At 42.2% G+C, this 17,585-nt stretch overlaps 1 protein-coding gene across 1 annotated transcript in view; it reads right to left on the minus strand.

Moving 5' to 3' along the window:
* LOC124802993 (triple QxxK/R motif-containing protein-like) overlaps positions 1-17,585 on the minus strand; it is a 51,561-nt gene that overhangs the window by 1,130 nt on the left and 32,846 nt on the right. The window lies entirely within an intron of this gene.

Below are 17,585 nucleotides of genomic sequence, written 5' to 3' on the forward strand. Positions count from 1 at the left end.
ATTCCACTCAAAACAGCATGTCAGTTTCCTAAGCATTGAAATCGAGATTGTGACACGCTTTTGTAAGCCAATCATGGCTCATGTCACCTGATCTCGCCAGGCATGACAGCAAAAATTCCAAGGATACGACATGTGATGTGTCGCTGTTAAGTAGTGCGAATGCACAAATAGGAAAAGTTAATGAAACTTTCTGGTAGATTAAAACTGTGTACCGGACCGAGACTCGAACTCGGGACCTTTGCCATTTGTCGGCAAATGCTCAACCACCTGAGCTACCCAAGCAAAAGTCCCGAGTCCGAGTCTCGGTCCAGCATACAGTTTTAAGCAGTCAAGAAATTTCAGATCAGCGCACACTCCATTGCAGAGTGAAAATTTCATTCAGGAAAAGTTAATGGTTTAAATTAATATACATGGCATAGATACAAGAGAACCTAAGCTTTCACATATATTATTGCTCTTTTTGGCGCGTGTTACACTTTAAGATACATCACACAAAGGTGCCAGTAAAATTTTTACTAATGACATACGTGTCTATAATTTGTTCATCATAAGAATAAACCAGATGTAAACCTTGCACTATGTATTATTTCATGTTTGCTGGAACCTTATCGGATTTCCATTTCAGATAGGACTGCAGCCAAGCTGTATCAAGTGCAATAATAAGGGTACGTTTTATGTTGTGGGTTACACGCACATCGACTTAGCGATAATGCGGGACAACAGCTTTACCGGCACATTTAACTTGGACAGCACTGGCCGGTCAGCTGGTACAGCTAGCTTGCAGTGACGTGGCCAGCTGCAGTTCACATGTAAAAAGAGTCAATAAAACGATGGACATAGTCCACAAAATGAGGATTTGGTTTTTCATTTTTGTCTTATAACATTAAATTGTTATGTTTTCTTAATTTAAGCAACTCATATGAACAGTCTTTTATAAAACATCGATAATTAAGAATTTGTATTTGGAATGGAAACAGGAATTTCGCATCCAATATGTAATTAGAAACACGAAGATGTAAACGTGTGTTATTCATAAAAAATGATGAGTTTTATAATTACAAGACATAGATATTTCAAACTGAACGAGATAACAAAATACTATTTCACTACTGACTGCACTACACATTCGATGTTAGCTTTTATATCTATTACGTTACACACAGCGCTGAAAAGACTTTAATGCTGACTATCTCTGTAAATGTATGAAAAACATCAATAACAGCCTATGTCTTGCCAGTTTTTAACAGTGGTCCACGCACGTGTTTCACTACGGAGCAGAAAGCAGCAACAGCCATTTTCATACTGTGCTTTAACAGTGCGACAGTCAGAGCACAACGCTGCAGAGGCCGTGACTGTAACCGATTTTTGAAATAAAAACTAGGTAGCTAAAGCATGATTAAGAAAAATGTTGATGGCTGTTAATACCTTTGAATATCTTATAGTTTCGTTTAAGTAACCTAGTAATATGATATCTAATACATAAGGAGGACCTACTTCCAAGTGTGTAACAACACCAGTGTACTGTAGTGGCAACTTCTGCCACTGAATGTATCAGGATGACCAAATGTAGCGGGAAAAGGTTGAAGGAACATTATTAAAACTCGGTGAGAACTTTCCAAGTGTCCTCGTTCCTCTTGATCTGCATCACAGGGCCCCGCAATGCTGAGGAAGCACCCCAGCGGCCCGTGCAACACAATGCTGTGTCGTGCTGGCCTTGGACAGCCGCGGAATTGTGACGGCGTCAGGATGCGCCGACAGCTGGCTCAGTGGTCTGCATTCCTGCAGACTCAGCGCTGCTCAGTGTGAGCCGCAGGCGGCCAGCTGCTGCTTCTGCTCGCCTGCGTGGCTGAGGTCACAGCGCCGACAAGCGCCCATGATCTGGCATCCGAATCTGCGACCCTCACCTCGGGATGCCTCCAGCGTGTGTTGGAAGCCTGGACGACTGCCTGCGGTAGTGAGCCGTGGAGTGGCCCCCCTGGCTGGCTGGATACGGACCCCTTCGTATTTGCCTTTTGTACTTGTTTCCAAACATCCTGAATTGTTCTCGCGAATTGACGTACCGATTCACTGGTCCTTCCTTTCTGTAGCTTCACCAAATCAAATGGTGATGGCATTTTTTGCCCATACACTACCTCATACGGAGACAAACCAGTATCTGATGGACTTTTGCATTGTACGCACATACAATAAGCTTAAAATACTTGTCCCACTGATGGTGACGAGAATCCATATAAAAACTCAGCATCTTCCCGATTGTTCTGTGTACCCGTTCTGCCACCGTTGGCCTGTGGATGCAATGTGGTCATCCTCAACTTCTTTACGTTCAACAATTTACACAGCTCCTTCATTAAATCCAACGTGAACTTCATTCCTTGGTCAGTAATTATTGTCTCTGGTACACCAAACTTCAAAATCCAGTTGTGCAACCATTGCTGCCTGTTGATTTGGCATAGCCACCATCTTCACATACCTCGAAAAATGGTCTATTATTGTCAGGACGAATCTATTCCCCGATGGTGTTAACCTGAAAGGTCCTCAGACATCGATCCCCAGCAAAGAGAATGGACATGTTGCTTCCAGTAATCGTTGTAGCTGTATCTGTTTCTGACTCAAATCTGCTCTCTGTGCACGTGGTATACAATTCTTAATATACTGATCCACATCTACTTTCCTACCTCTCCACCAACACCTCTCCGCCACTCTCCTATTCGTCGCTCTACACCCTCCATGACCAGATAATACGTGATCATGTGCTTCCTATAAAACCTCATCCCTCAACTTCACTGGCACTACTACCCTTGGCCCTAACTTTGTTTCCCTGCACAGAAGACCATCGTACATATTAAATTTTGGCTGTGTCCGATACAATTTACAATTGTTATCAGCATCCTGTAATTCTTGCCATACCGCTACCGCTATGACGTCTACTTTTGCCACCTTCCTTTGCATCTGCATTACTGTGCTTCTTCCCAGGCTTGTGCACCACCTCGTAGTTGAATTCACTAAGCCTCACAGCACATCTAGCGAGTCTAGTGGACAGATCCTTCAACCCTGTCACTACCCAAAATCTTCTCCCATATAAATAACATTTGAAATATGTGATTCCATAGATTATGCTAAGCATCTCCCTCTCTATTGTTGATTAATTTTCTCTGCTACTGCCTAGACGCATAGGCTACAGGATGTTCTTTCCCATCAATTTCTTGACTGAGAACACATCCTAATGTTTGAGTCGATGCCACGCATGCTAGTATAAACTCTGGAAACATAAGAACCGGACTTGATGTTAACACTTATTTCAGTCTGTCAAACGCTTTCTCACACTCTGTCCCCTCAAATTTCACATCCTTCCGTAACAATTGCGTCAACAGCTGTGCTAAATCTGCAAAACCCTTCACGAACTTTCGATAGAAATCGCAAATTCTGATGAATGACTGCACTTCCTTAACTGTTTTTGGTTCCCAAAAATCCCTTACAGCTTGTACCAACCTCGGATCTGTTCGCATCCGTCCTTAACTGATAATATGACCCAATTATTTTACTTCTTCTAATGCAAAATGACACTTCTCCAGGCTCAACGTCAAACGAGCTGCTCTTAACCCCATGAAGACTTCCCTTAACTGCTGTCTATGTTGCTCCATACTACTTGAAAACACTATAATGTCATCCAAATAACCCAGACACTGCCGTCGTTTGAACCCCCTCAAGACACTGTCTAGCAACCTCTGAAACGTTGCCGGAGTGTTTTTCAAATCGAATGGCATTCTAATGTACTGTTAATGGCCTCCAGGTGTAGAGAAAGCAGCTTTTGGACGATCCTCTGGGGCCACCTCTAACTGATGATAACCACTTGTCAAATCTATTGTAGAAAAGTACTGGTACTGTCCTAAGTGATCCAAAGTCTCCGATATGTTTGGAATGGGGTATGCTTCCATTACTGTCTTATTACTGAGGTATCAGTAATTTGCAACAAACCTGTATTTCTTAGTTCCATCCGTAGATTTTTTAGGCACAACGACAATGTCTGCTCCCCAGTAACTATTACTATGCTCTATAATACCATCTGCAAGCTGCTGATCAATGAAATCCTCCACAATCGGCTGCAAATGCCTCAGTATTCTGTATGGTTTATGGTAAACAGGTGCTTCATTCCCTGTCGGTATCCTATGTTGAACTAATGGAGTTGCTGGTAACGGCCCTTGTGGAAAAAACAAATCCTTAAATTCCCACAATAGTTCTGCCATCTGCTCTCTTTCTCCTCCTTTAAATGATTAATTTTGTCACGCAATGCAGTTCTATCGGCAGTTAGTGGTTAATTGCTTCACCTCCCTCTCAAACACCAGCCTTTGTCATCTGACACATTCAAATTTGCTACTAAAACACCTTTCCTCAAATCTGCATCTACAACGCTAAAATTATCCACGTTCACGGGAACTACTTGCCTGTCGTTCCCCTCCTGTACGCGTACAACACTATGTTTCACAAAACAACCCAGTGAACCCAAAACTTCATTATCCTCCAATGGTTCAATAACACATACTGTACCCACAGGCAGATTTGACTCCACACTTACCCAAAGCAACTTCCCGGTGCCACTAGACACACACTCATGTGAATTAAGCCTTAATGCTAATGTACGCGGTTCCATTGGTTTGTTCATTACATTGAACGCCCCTCGCGACAGCTCTGCATTGACAACAGTTTCCCCTAGTGGAAATAATATTCCACCAAGTTCCACAGTTCGTTGTCCAAGGTCAATTTTGGCATGATGTTGATGCAAGAAATCTACTCCTAGGATCATGACGTAGCCCTCACTTACCCATGGTACTACCCCCATGCATGCATGCATTAAACTGGACTTTCCCTATGCGAAAGTCAACTGTCATCGACCCCAAAGGTGCGGCGATCTTATCCCCCACTCCATGCAACCTATAACGTGGTGGGTCTAACTTCCTTCGTCCCATTATATTCTTAGTAGCCACTGACACTTGTGCCCCAGTGTCTAACAAAATCTTAAACTTCTTAGTTCCTATGGATCCTACCACTGAACATTCCACCTCTGCATATGTATTTATAGCATTGAAGTTAACGGGAGCTCCCTTACGTGGGTCTTTGGCCCCTCTCCCATTTAACGTTTGTCCACCTCTCCTATCTCCACTTCTCCATCCTCAATGCTGCTGATTTCTACCCCTTTCTCTATTCCTTGGTGACTGAGTACATTGCCTCTGCACATGTCCCATACGACCACACTTATAACATTTCATACCCACGGTAAACACTGTTTGCCTCTCGCGTACCCCTGTTGGCACGTCTATTTCCTCATATTTAATTGCCAGCTGAATGGCTGAATACAAATCTTTCGGAGTCTCTTTACGCACTTTCCGTGACATATGCGCCTCTAACCCTCTCAAAAAAGCATCAAGTGTCCTTTGCTTGGCCTCCTGCAACAGAACACTATTTGCTTCATTGTTCTGACCCAACTCATAGGTATAGTCATTAATTTCCCTCATCCTGTCTGCAAATTTCTCCATCGTCTCCCTGTCTCTTTTTCATCATACTTAACCTCTCTCTAAAGTACCGAGCGCTATTCTAATATTTTGTACCTTTGTAAAAGCCCTTCCTTTAACTGCTTAAACTGTCCTGCCTTCCTTGAGGCCACCTTACATATGTTTTCGCATCACCCGTTACCCTAATCTTGGCTATATGTAACAACTGCTCATCAGACCAACCATTCATCCCCGCTGAAGTCTCCAAGACATCCACAAACGAACGCACATCCTCAGATGCCTTGGCAGAAAATGGAATAGCTAATCAAACTCGCAGCAGCTGGATCAATCTCCTGTTGCGGCTTCCTAGTCAACAACTGATCCAATGCGGTTTCCTGCTCACTACTAGATGTTAATTCACTTCTCAACTGTGTGTTGTCTGCTGTCAATTGTGCTACTTTTTCCAACAAAATCTGAACCACTTCTGGTTCCGATACACCTCGCATCACTGACTTTGCCATTGTGTTGCTTTCATTCCCAGTTAGTCCCGAAACAAAACATTTAAGTTCAAGAATAACCTGACTCCCAACACCTCAAAATCATCATACTCAGTAACATCAAATACATACCAATACAAAAGTAATTAAATGCCACGAAAAAAAAATCTTACTGCCCCAAATACACTAACACTTTCTCTGACAACAAAAAATATTATGTCCACGCAAAATACCTAAAATGTGGCTTGCTAGGAGCCATAATAGAAAAAACAAACAAACGAAAAAAGGGCAAGAAAACGGCCAATACGCAAAAGAAAACTGGTCAAAACTCACCACATCTTGTGACCGTAATGCAGGCAGTGGACTCGAACGTTGTACTGTACAGACGACATCTGCTATTCTGACACCAAATGTAGTGGGATGAGGTAGAAGGCACCATATTAAAACTAGGCGAGAACTTTCCAAGTGATTTATTATTTCCAAGTACAGTGCCCTCGTTCCTCTTGGTCTGCATCACAGGGGCCCGCAATGCTGAGGAAGCATCCCAGCGGCCCGTGCAACACAATGCTGTGTCATGCCGGCCTTGGACAGCCACGGAATTGTGACGGCATCAGGATGGGCCGACAGTTGGCTTAGTGGTCTGCGTCCCTGCCAAATCAGCGCCGCTCAGAGTGAACTGCACGGGGCCAGCTGCTGCTTCTTCTCGCCGGCGTGGCAGAGATCAAGGCAACGACAAACGCCCGTGATCCGGCATCCGAATCTGCGGCCTTCGCCTCGGGATGCCTCCGGTTTGTGTTGAAAGCCAGGACTGCCCGCGGCAGCGAGCCGTGGAGTGGCCTGCCGCTGGCTGGCTACGGACCCCACGTTGGTCTCGGGGTCGAACTAACAACCCACCGTGGACTGGAGCACTGGTGCCCCATCTGCTGCTGTGTGTAGCCGGTGGTGTGACACGCCCCGCGTCCAGGAGAGCTGCCACACTTGAATTAATCTCGTTAAATTACGGCACCTATTTATACTCGGCAGTGCGCCTCTGTTTTGTCATGCGCGCCGCTTCGCGTCACGTACTCATAACACACTAGGTTGCCCAGTGGGACTCTTCTGCCTGTGACTTGCAATATGCAAAACAGCTAGGTATACTTTTTCAGCAATTTGACGGCCATGTGGCCTCTACTCTACTTCGCAACTGTTGGTATGTGTAACTCATTGCAACCTGGCCCGCACCTGGCTGTAACTTGTGCTCAGAATATTGCACAAAACTAACTTTCCCTATCCTAAATGGTGGTGCCGCTGCAGTAAGTATGCTACAGCTTCTGACCAATCATCGAGTTTGTGTTTGTTTACATCAGGTTTACTCTTATAATAAACCGATTATAGTCATCTGGGCTCGAAATGCTTCTAAGTGCCTGGTCATCACGCTATTAAGTTTTAAATGAAAGTCGAACGCTCTGCGATTTAAGAAATTAATCGCACATGCTCACACGTAAGATAACTCATCTTGCGTAAAAAGAAATTCACTTTGAAAGAAACGACTTTAAAACTACCACCCGCAATATTTTCTCGTGACCTGTTAGAAATAGTATCGTTTCAGCGGTCGTCAGTGAGCGCCAGAAAACAAGCGTTACTGCATGTGCGCAGCTACGATAACGAAGCAAGCACGTATGTTCGAACATATGAAGCATTAAAACCTTACAATACGTCATAAATGAAACTAGACATCAGAGGATACTCCAAGAGAATTGGAATTTTGTAAACAAATGCCTAGTTCGGTTTAAATTGCACATTCGTGTGTCTATAATCCGTTCATCATATGAGTAAACCTAATGAAAACAATCACGAACACGATGATCGGTCAGAAGCCGCAGCACACGTACACTAGTGTTATTACGCTATTGGAAGTAGATCCCACTCATGTATTAGATATCTTATTACTAAGCTATGTTAAATGAAACTATAAGATATTCAAATGTATTAACAGACATCGAAGTTTAACTTACTCACGCTTTAGCTACGTAGTTTTTATTTCAAAAATCGTGTACAGTCACAGTCTCTGTAACGTTGTGGTCTGATTGTCGCGCTGTTAATGCGCAGTACGAAATGGCTGAGGCTGAGCGTGGAACACGGTTAAAAATTGCCGAGAAATGGGCTGTTCTTAATGTTTTTTTTCATAAATTTACGGAGGTAGTCGGCTCTGAAGTTTTCCCAGTGGTGTATAAACAGCACGTGGTTGATTTTCTCATTGAACGTGTAGCGCAGTCGGTAGCGTAAATGAATGTGAAAACAATGTGGTTATACGAGCGTAGGTTTAAATCTCCCTAATATCGTTTTTCTTTTTCTCGTTCAATTTTGAAATACCTACATCTCGTAATTATAAAACTCATCATCATTTTTTACGACTAATGCACGTCTTTTTGTTTCTAATTACATATTGGACGCGAAATTCTTGTTTCCATTTCAAATACAAATTCTTAGTTATCGATGTTTTATGAAAGACTGCTCGTAAAAGTTTTTTAAATTAAGAAAACATAAGTTTAATTTTTAAGGCAAAAATGAAAAACCAAATCCTCTTTATTTGGGCTATGTCTATCGTTTGTATCACAGAGGTAGATAAGTATCGTAGAAACGTGAAAAACAATCATTTTCACAGCATCGAGCACATCATACAAATGCTGCGTTTTTACATTTGCTACTGTAACATTACAATATGATGTGGAACAAAGCTGCGGGATGTGGCCCGAAAAGTAACAAGGATTAAGCTGCCAGACGTACTGGAACTAACGCACTCAGCTTTTACACACGCCACTGCCGAACGCTAGCGGGATATAAAACGGCTCGTCATGAAAGAAGAAAAAATGCTACGCCTGTTGGCTTCGTGGATTCTGTTGTTGACAGGATCGTCATCAACGTAGCAGGTGGCACTTCCAGAACTGAAATGTATTTCTCGCATTCAGATAAGGAAGGTGCTATGAGATTACCGGATTGATTGTAATATTTCAGTGGCTTCAATATCATATACGGTGAAATCCTTCAATAATTTCTTACGTTAAACAAAGCTTATGAAAAAATATTACCCTGCAGTTAAGTCATGAATTTTCATCATTCTTGTTTTTAATTACAATAGTAAGTTAGCTAAAAACGATAAAGTGTTGCGGTTTTCGTCTAGTACTGTATTATGTCATTCTGCTTAAAAATTAAATGACATTCGAAGCTGTGTTGCTCCTCTGCTCGTCCTTTTTACATGTGAACTGCAGCTGTCCACGTCACAATGAAGTAGGCACCAACCTGATATTGAGCTTTTCGGGACGTAAATTTTCTTTGAGTGCCAGTACTGTATTATCTCATGTTTGCTTCTTTATCATGGCATAATGACATACGTGCCACAAGATGAAAACTTGCATTTGAAATTCAGGGAACAGTTGAAACTGGCCCATAGTGTGGAACAAACACTTCTTTTCAAATAAATTGCGTGCCTCTGCGAAAAAGTTTATAAAAGCCAAATTTCTTTAGCACACAGACAAAAATAACTTCATTGTTCTGAAAGGCGACTCATATCTAACTCCCAAAAACGCGGAAATAAAATAAAATCAGAAAACTGAAATTAATAACATACTTTCGCCTTCTGTAATTATGTGAATAAATTTTAAGTCACTTGGTAATTCCCGGCCACAGAAATCCGTTTTGTTTTCATTTGACATGAGACCTGTAATCTTAGAGGACAACAAAATCACTGGACTTAAACACGTACCGTATCACGTGGCGCGCCAGTAAAAAGATTTCCGGGTAGCATCTAACTGCCTGTTGCTAATGCCCATACGTCTAACAATAGCCAGAAGCGCGAAAAGGTACTGTTCAAACGCGACTCAACTGCTAAAACGAACCTCATGTAAAGTTATAACGCCACGCTCATTGGAAGCAGTCTGTACTTATCAAGTATTGCATAGTCTTCGTCCTAAAGCCTTTCACACATTTTGCAGTTGGCAGACGTTTGTGTGTGCACTGCGTTTTATTGTAAATGGCGAATTTCCTTTGCAACTTAACTTTTATTTTTTTCTCTCGTGTGTTTTATTGCTGCGATATTATTCTGCAGTAGCAGGATACAATTACTGGTATATTCTTTGTTATATTATAAGTTCTTACCAGAGAAAATTACAAAAATTTAACTAATAACTACAACACTAAAAAATTCCTGTGTTTTTTTCCGATTTTCTCCTGGATGAAAAAAATCCCGGGCCTTTACCAGTTGGCCGGCCGGGGTGGCCGAGCGGTTCTAGGCGCTACAGTCTGGAACGTGACCGCTGGTTCGAATCCTGCCTCGGGCATGGGTGTGTGTGACGTCCTTAGGTTAGTTAGGTTTAAGTAGTTCTAAGTTCTAGGGGACTGATGACCTTCAGAAGTTAAGTCCCATAGTGCTCAGAGCCATTTGAACCTTCACCGGTTGTCCCGGGACAATAACACCCAGGATTAATGCAAGTGTCACTATTCAATGTCAGTATCAAACAGTGCAATATCAACATACGAATGAATTTGAATGGGGTCAGAATGAAGATTCTTCAAGCTGTGTCAGATCCTAATATTTGAGCTTAAAAAAGTAGGTTGCTACAATATGTACAACTTTGCTTCTGCCATTTTTTACCCAACATCTGAGGCTTTCAAAATGGTTCAAATGGCTCTGAGCACTATGCGACTTAACTTCTGAGGTCATTAGTCGCCTAGAACTCAGAACTAATTAAGCCTAACTAACCTAAGGACATCACACACATCCATGCCGAGGCAGGATTCAAACCTGCGACCGTAGCGGTCGCTCGGCTCCAGACTGTAGCGCCTAGAACCGCACTGCCACTCCGGCTGGCTGAGGCTTTAATGAAACAAATTGGTTACACGTGTATCATTCAAAGTATTTTCCATCGCTGGTCACAACTTTCTCCCATCTTTCGGGCAGCGTACGAATCACATGTCGAAAAAATTGTTCATCTTTTGAAGCGATCCACGAATCGATCCAATTTGTGACTTCTTCATGAGATTGGAAGTGTTGGCCAACCAGGCCATGCACCTTTGATCTACACAGGTGATAATCAGGGTGAACAACGTCTGGAGAATACGGTGGGTGGGGTAAGACTACCCATTTTAACATTTCCAAGAACATTTTGACCTCTTTTGCAACATGGGTTTGAGTGCTGTCGTGCTGCAAAATCACTTTATCGTGCCTCTCGCTGTATTGTGACCGTTTGTCTTTTAATGTTCTGCTCAGACGCATTAATTGCATTCAATAACGAGCACCTGCGATTGTTTCACTTGGTTTTAACACCTCATAGTACACGACGCTGAGCTGGTCCCACCAAATGCAGAGCATGATCTTGGAGCCGTTTATATTCGGCTTGGCTGTCGATGTGGAAGCATGGCCCTATAATATTTTGCATTTAGGGTTATGGTAATGAACCCATTTTTCATCCCCAGTCACAATGCGGTGCACAAAGCCCTTCCATTTTTGCCCCTGAAGCAACTGTTCACAAACACACAAACACCATTCAATGTCTCTTGGTTTCAGCCTTCTTTCTTAATCATGCTCATAGCCTTGAGACGTTTTGAAATGGCTTGCTGTGTCACTCCCACTAATTGTACCAATTCTTCTTAACTTTGACGTGAGTCTTCACACAGCAAAGTTTCCAATTCTGCATCTTCGAAAACATTCTCTCTTCCACCACCATGCCGGTCTACGACGTTAAAATCGCCGTTCTTGAAGCGTTGAAACCACTCATGACACATTCTTTCACTAATTGCGTCCTTACCATACGTATTTGAGAGCATTTGATGAGACTCAGACACTGTTTTCTTCATACTGAAACATAACAGTAACACCTCCCGCAAATGACGAGAATTAGGCTCATAAATTGACATTTTCAATAAAGAACAACTTTATGATGCAGTCACAAATCGACTAATGTTTGAATGAGGTTATGTTGACCGATGTCAAAGCTAATTGCCTAACGTCTGCAATCTGTTTCTTTCGACCGCTACTTACCGTTGTTACCACTTATCGGCAAACGGCGGAAGCAAAGTTGTACACCTTGTACAACAGAAAGTCCACGAGGAATCAGCAGCAATGTAGAAAGGATAGGCTGCTACTCACCATATAGGTACAGCATTGAGCCACACACAGGCACAATGAAATGGACTGCTGAAATATTAAAACCTTTTGGACAAAGTTCTTCTGCAGCAGAAAACACGCATTCACACAAGCACAGCTCGCACACACTTGGCCACAATCTCATAACCTAGAGCCTGCTGTGTATGCTCTGCTGTGTGAAACTCTGCTGCAGAGTGAAACTTTCTTTGTGAAACATCCCCCAGGCAATGGCTAAGCTATGTCTCTGAAAATCCTTTCTTTCATGAGTGCTAGTCCTGCAAATTTTGCAAAAGAGCTTCTGAAACTTTTGGAAGGCAGGAGGTGAAGTACCTCCAGAAGTGAAGCTGTGAGGATGTATCATGAGTTACGCTTGGGTAGCTCAGTTGATAGGGGGCACTTGCCCACGAAAGGCAAAGGTCTTGAGTTCGAATCTCATTGTGGTACACAGTTTTAATCTGCCACGAAGTTTCATATCAGTGCACATTCCACCGCAGAGTGAAAATTTCATTCTGGAAACATCTTACCTATAAGCTGAATAAATGTGTCCAGTGCATGTTGAACTTATTGGTAACAATCACAAATATTTTTCAAATGAAAAAAAAAGATTGTGTACAAACTTAATAATATGGGTGTCTGTCAGGGACCTGTCTGAAGAATCTGCAGACAAACCATTAGTTGCGATTGTTTAATGAGCAAAATCAAAAGAGTATTCAGATGATGAGAAATGCATAATGGTCGTTTTGAAGTCCAAACGACTTAGGAAGTGACATCGCAAGCCACAGTAGGTTTGCTGTGGATAAACTGCCAGCATAACCATACAGTGCCAACGAGCAGCAGTAACAGTCCACACCGCATCGCGAGAAACCCTGCAAATGGTAGCATCGACTGCGTGGTGGTGACAGCAGCTCACCGGCTCCACCATAAATCTTTTGGGAAGCAGCAGGACTTCAACAGATGAGTGTAAATGATGCACAATGAACTGCCTTAGATAGAAGTGTGTTTCGTGTCTTGTGTTGTGTTTAGTGAGAATTTAAAAACAAATAAACAGGGGAAGATTGTGTTAATGAAGTTGTCATTGTCTGTAAATTTTCAGATACTGAAATCCCTGAAGGTGCACTAAATAGTTCTGAAACGAATATGGATCCTGTAAATCTAATTCTGCAAGCTTTGGTGAAAATGAATGGTCAATTAAATGAAATTAAACTGAATATAAAAGATCAAGAAACTGAAGTTCAGAAGAACATCCAATCAATGGGAAGTACTTTGTGTGTGGTAGGAAGTGACGAAAACAAGCTGAAGTCAGAGAGAGAAAGTAACTCAAGCAAATGCATAAGATTGAATGGCAAGATAGGGTTAAGATAAAAGAGGACAGCTAGCAAGTTAAGTTCCATGTTAGAGTAAGGTAAAGATGCATATTTGCAGCAGCCAAGTAATTTGAATGTATGCTTGAGAGTGAAAGTATCAGGGATTAATGCACATACTTAATGGTAAAGTTGACAGCGATTCATGTGAAGATGTAGCAGATTTTTTTTTTCTTTAATAATGTAGAAAATGATGAAATCTTTCCTAGTGAAATCAGATGCAACAATTGGGAACAGTGAGGATGGTGTGAAACCAGGAGATTTAGATCAACTGCCGTCTAACTACATCTAATGAAAGACAGTCAACAAGTAAAAATAACAATACACTGTAATATTACATGCAACTGAGGAAGAAAGGACTACAAAAGCTGAAGATGTTACTACTTATAATATCACTTTATTTCTTGTTTCAACATTACTTATATTATGGGCAGCACCCATCTGTTAAAATACTGCTATTCATTTTATTCACATCAAAATTTCAGGATGGGGGGGATTAACAGTGACAGAAAAAGTCAGAGCCATCATTAAAACACAGTTCAGTATATGGTCAGAAATACATTGAGGTGACAAAAGTCACGGAATAGCGATATGCACATATACAGATGACAGTTGTATCAAACAATGTAAAATCCAAGATGAAATGTAACAATATAATGAAAAGGATAGTTGCTACTCACCACGTAGCATAGCAGAGATGCTGAGTCACAGAAAGGCACAACAACAGGATTGCCAGAAAGTTAGATTTCGGCCAACAAGGTCTTCGCCAAAAGTAGACAACCCCCCCCCCCCCCCCCGCACCCCCACACACACACATACACACAGACAGACTTCAGTCGTGTGTGTGTGTGTGTGTGTGTGTGTGTGTGTGTGTGTGTGTGTGTGTGCGTGTGTGTCCGTTGTCTACTTTTGACAAAGGCCTTGTGGGCCGAAAGCTAAATTTCTGATAGTCTTATTGTTGTGCCTTTCTGCGACTCAGCATCTCCACTATATGATGGCAGTAGTATCACGCACACAAGGTACAAAAGGGCAGTGCATAGGCAGGCAGTTATTTGTACTCAGGTGATTCAGGTGAAAACACTTCTGATGTGATTATGGCCGCACGACGGGAGTTAACAGACTCTGAATGTGAAATGGCAGTTGGCGCTAGACACATTTCCATTTCGGAAATCGTTAGTGAATTCTATATTCTGAGATCCACAGTGTCAAGAGTGTGCCAAGAATACCAAATTTTCAAGCATTACCTCTTACCACAGGCAATGCAGTGACTGACAGCCTTCAGTTAGCGATCGAGAGCAGCGGTGTTTGTGTACATGTGTCAGTGGTAACAGACAAGCAACACTGCATGAAATACCCACTGAAATCAACTTGTGATGTACAAGGAATGTATGTGTTGGGACAGTGCAACAAAATTTGGCATCAGTGGGCTATGGCATCAGACAACTCATACAAGTGCCTTTCCTAACAGTACAAGACCACCTGCAGCACCTCCCCTGAACTCATATCAGTTGGACCCTTGTTGTTGTTGTTGTGGTCTTCAGTCCTGAGACTGGTTTGATGCAGCTCTCCATGCTACTCTATCCTGTGCAAGCTTTTTCATCTCCCAGTACCTACTGCAACCTACATCCTTCTGAATCTGCTTAGTGTATTCATCTCTTGGTCTCCCTCTACGATTTTTACCCTCCACGCTGCCCTCCAATACTAAATTTGTGATCCCTTGATGCCTCAGAACATGTCCTACCAACCGATCCCTTCTTCTGGTCAAGTTGTGCCACAAACTTCTCTTCTCCCCAATCCTATTCAATACTTCCTCATTAGTTATGTGATCTACCCATCTAATCTTCAGCATTCTTCTGTAGCACCACATTTCGAAAGCTTCTATTCTCTTCTTGTCTAAACTATTTATCGTCCATGTTTCACTTCCATACATGGCTACACTCCATACGAATACTTTCAGAAATGACTTCCTGACACTTAAATCAATACTGGATGTTAACAAATTTCTCTTCTTCAGAAACGCTTTCCTTGCCATTGCCAGCCTACATTTTATATCCTCTCTACTTCGACCATCATCAGTTATTTTGCTCCCCAAATAGCAAAACTCCTTTACTACTTTAAGTGCCTCATTTCCTAATCTAATTCCCTCAGCATCACCCGACTTAACCCTAAACACCTGCAAAACTGTGGCCTGTTCAAACAACTCCCGATTTCAGTTGGTAAGTGCTGGTGATAGGGTTTGAGTGTGGCACAGGCCCCATGAAGCCACAGACCCAAGTTGTCAACAAAGAACTGAAAGCTGGCAGTGGCTCCATAATGGTGCAGGCTGTGTTTCCATGGAAAGGACTGGGTTCTGGTTATGTTCAGCTACTTGGAGACAATTTGCAGCCATTCATGGACTTCATGTTCCCACAAAGATGGACTTTTCATGGATGACAATATGCCACGTCACCAGGCACAATTACTCGCAGTTGGTTTGAAGAACATTCTGGACAATTCAAGCGAATGATTTGATTTGGTTTCCCATGTCACCCAATATGAATCCCATCAAACATAATCGAGATCAGTTCATGCATAAAATCCTGCATGGGCAACACTTTTATTATTATGGACAGCTATAGAGGCAGCATCACTCAATATTTCCCTGCAGGGGCTTCCAGTGACTTGTTGAGTCCATGCCGAGTCAAGTTACTGCACCACACCAAGCAAAAAGAGGTCCGACACACTATTACAAAGTATCCCATTACTTTTGTCACCTCAATGTATATTTTATTGTATATGGTGTAGAGAACACACCCCCAGGTACCTGGTAGATGTGAACTAAGGCAGGGAGTTAGGAAGGGGCTTCAAGAGCAAGTAGTGTTCACTTTGTGTTTGGCTGCCATAAGGGCAACATCTGTTCTACAAGATCATACCTATGAGTTACATAGATGAGTACAAGTTAAATGCATATGGAACATTTATTTCATCCAATCAATGTACAACAGCTGTGATGCAATGGAGTGCATCGTTGGCTGTAGTGTTCTTAGAGCTCGTTTAGTTATTATACTGCTGCCGTGGACATACCAACTGTTGTGGTGCAGTTGTTTACTCTGCCTGCCGATTCCATCTGTTGTTTATCTCATGTCCCTGACTGCCGGCATTTCTTGTTCAACTTGCAATCTGTCGCACCTAATCCAGATCACATTAGTCATCTGGTAGGTGACTAGTTTTGTGCATTTTGATGCAGCTGGACTGAAATGCTTGTAGTATCAGAAAATATTATTAATGTTGTCCCCATATCATCAGTAATCTTGGTGGTATAGGACTGCATTGTGTTGAGATCATAGCTGTTCGCTATGTTCTCCCCATGCTGCTGCGCTCGAAGATATCTGGCCAGCATCTCAACTGCAGTGCATGAATTCCGGATCTCTTTGGAAAAGCTTGGTGGGTGGTGGGGCATGATGGCTGCACAGTCCAGTGTCGTCTCTTCGGGTGAGTTCAGCTTCACCTAGTGGGGTCAGCTGGCACATCATCTGCCAAAAATGTCATAGCAACTTTTACTAGCAACTCTAATTTTGTGTATATTCTATTGGCCAGTCTTAGAAATGTGTCTGTTGATGAATCACCAGGCACTACCAATGCTATTTTCAATTGTTACGGCAGCTACTATGCTACAGCAAATTGTCCAAAACTGTAATTGTGTCTATCGTACCTTGTAGCTGCCATCAAAATCCAGAATGGTTTTTGTCACTGGTTTTTTTTTTTTTTTTTAATAAACCACTTCTCTGAACCTTTGGTCTGACAGTTTGGTGCAGCAAGAAATTAATTCAATTTCTAACCATGGTAAACTTGATGATATGGTGAGTGCACAATAGTGTTTGACACCAATGCTGTTGCCTGCTGATTTAAATTGCTGGTCACTAGCATAAATTGTTCATGACTGGTTTTTGAAAATATTTCCCGTGATCACAAACCAGATTCATGGATGGTCAAGCATAACCAGTGGGGTCATAACTGCAAATGTGGTACAGAAGAACTGACTGACAGGCAGATTATTGATCATGAGGGCAGTCACAACCCGGAAGAAAACACAGGAATAATCAATATTTTCAGATCTGGCTTAACATCACTTCTTGGCATA

Source organism: Schistocerca piceifrons, chromosome 6, assembly GCF_021461385.2.
Source record: "Schistocerca piceifrons isolate TAMUIC-IGC-003096 chromosome 6, iqSchPice1.1, whole genome shotgun sequence".
NCBI lineage: Eukaryota > Metazoa > Arthropoda > Insecta > Orthoptera > Acrididae > Schistocerca > Schistocerca piceifrons.